The sequence below is a fragment of the Suncus etruscus genome, chromosome 9, assembly GCF_024139225.1.
Source record: "Suncus etruscus isolate mSunEtr1 chromosome 9, mSunEtr1.pri.cur, whole genome shotgun sequence".
Taxonomy (NCBI): Eukaryota; Metazoa; Chordata; class Mammalia; order Eulipotyphla; family Soricidae; genus Suncus; species Suncus etruscus.
Genome location: NC_064856.1, coordinates 95,193,107 through 95,195,709, shown reverse-complemented (window position 1 = coordinate 95,195,709; position 2,603 = coordinate 95,193,107).

The window sequence follows — 2,603 nt, the reverse complement described above, 5'->3', positions numbered from 1 at the left end:
TGTTGGAATGTCTAGCAGAGTTCTTTTTTTTTTTCTTAACATAGTCCCCAACAGATGTCATGGGGGAAGGTCATTGGAACTTCAAATTAAAAAGTGAAAGACAGACAATAATCCACCAAGAAGGCCAAAAGTAAAATGTCTGTATGTGAGAAACAAGATAAGTCATAATGGAGAAAATCAGAGCTACTTTCTCATTTATATAGCTTATAGTTCCTTTTAGATGGTTTCTCTTTTAGATTTATATATTTCAGTAGTGTTAATATTCTCTGTTCTGTCCCCTCCATCTCCTTTGCCCTCCCTAGCACTTGGAATCTCTGTTTTGTTGGAAGAATTCAAGGATTTGTTTTCATTTGCCATTGACTTTCTGTGTTTTTCCTCTACCACATATGAACGAGGTCACTTGACTTATTTTGCTCTCCAATGGGCTTATTTTGCTTAACATGATTCCCTCCAGTTCTATCAAGTTGTAGCAAGTGGCAAGATTTCATCTTTTCTTATAGCGGAATGATGTTCCATTATGTATCTATATCACAGTTTCTTTATTCACTAAGTTGCTGTTGGGCATTTGGGTTATTTCCAGATCTTGGCTATGGCAAATAGCACTGCAGTGAACATAGGTGTGCATAGCTTTTCAAATTAATGGTTTTGTGTTCTTGAGATAGATACCTAGGAATAGAATCACTGGATCATGTGGTGTTTTGAGAAGTTGTTACCATATTGCCTTTATAATGGTTGAATGAAGTAATAGTCCATCAGCAGTGAATACGTTAGTTTCCTTTCTAACCCTATCCACCAACACTGATTGCTTCTAGATTTCTTTTGGGGGGTGGGGAAGGGACTAAATTTATGGAACAAGGCATTATTTCTGGGTCTGTGTTCAGGGATTATACCTGGTGGTGCCCCAAGGATCATATGTGAACCAGAGTCAACTACATGCAAGGTAAGTGTCTTGTCCCCTGTACTATCTTTCTGGCTCCAGACTTTTCTCCTCTGAATTAAATTTTTAAAAATTTTATAAAATCACTGTGATTTATGAAGTTATTCATAGCTGGATTCTTAGACATACAGTTTCTAGACATACAATTGGTTCCAGTACCAATTTCACCACCAATGGCAACTTCCCCTCCACAAGTGTTCCCAGGTTTCATTCCTATCCTCCCACTCCTAACCTGCCATCTTGACAGCTACCATTTTTATGTTTGGTTATTAACGTTTGGGACTCATGTTTTCATTGTTGCTGACTCTGTGGTTTGGATATTTAGCTCTATTATTTCTTAACACCGCTGATACATCTGAATCCCCTTGACCCTTTCTTGCTTCTCAACTATCTTTTCTTCCTCCCTTGATTTTTTTCCCTCTTCTCCCTATACTCTGGGAGGAGAAGAAGTGTGATTTAGGCATCCACTCTTTAAACCATTCATTTCTCATCAACTTAGTCTAAACTTTTGTGATTAAAAATATTCATGAATAGGGCCAGAGTGGTGGAGCAAGTGGTAGGACTTTGCCTTGCACATGCTGACCTAGGGCAAACCAAGGTTCTATCCCCTGGGTTCCCCTATGGTCCCCCAAGCCAGGAGTAACACCTGAGAGTCACCAGGTGTGGCCCCAAAATGAAAAAAACAATTCATGGAATCACTGTGAGATACAAAGCTGCAAAGTTGGGGGCCAGGCGGTGGTGCTAGAGGTAAGGTGCCTGCCTTGCCTGCGCTAGCCTAGGAAGGACCGCGGTTTGATCCCCCGGCGTCCCATATGGTCCCCCAAGCCAGGAGCGACTTCTGAGCGCATAGCCAGGAGTAACCCCTGAGCGTCACCGGGGTTGGCCCAAAAACCCAAAAAAAAAAACAAAAAAAAGCCAAAACAAACAAACAAACAAACAAAAAGCTGCAAAGTTGTTTGCGATTGAGTTTCAGTTGTATAGTGTTGGAGGTCCCATCTCTTCACTCTTCACTTTAATCCACTACTGTCCTCAAATTACCTTCTGCCCACCAGCCTGCCTCTATGGCAGATACTTTTCTTTTTCCCTTTGAGGCACTGTGGTTTGTAATACAGTTACTGAAAGGTTGTTGTGCATATCGCTTTATTTCTTTCAGCATTCAGGTCATGCTCAGAGTGATCATTTGCCACTGTCCTTGTCATATTGTCACAGTGATCCCTTCTCTGGCCTAACTACACTCTTCCCTTTGTGGTAAGCTTTCTACTAAGGACCAGTCTTATACTTCATTTCTATTGTCTTTGGGTATTATTTTCCTGCTATGCTTTTTTTCTATCTTACAATGAGTGTGATCATTCTATGTATGTCCCTCTTCTGTGGATTCATTTCACTCAGCTTGATACTCTCCATGTTCACCCATATGTCAGCAAATTTCATGATTGCATTTTTTCCCAATGGCTGCATAGTATTCCATTGTGTAGATGTACCATAACTTCTTTATCTACTTTGTTCTTGGGCGCTTGGTTTGTTCCCAGATTTTGACTATTGTGTATAGTGCTGCAGCATTTCTGACAGTCCAGACTTTTTGTCATTCTCACTGGTGTAAGGTGATATCTCATTGTTATTTTGGTTTGCATTTCCCTAACAATTAATGAAGATCACTTTTTTTATG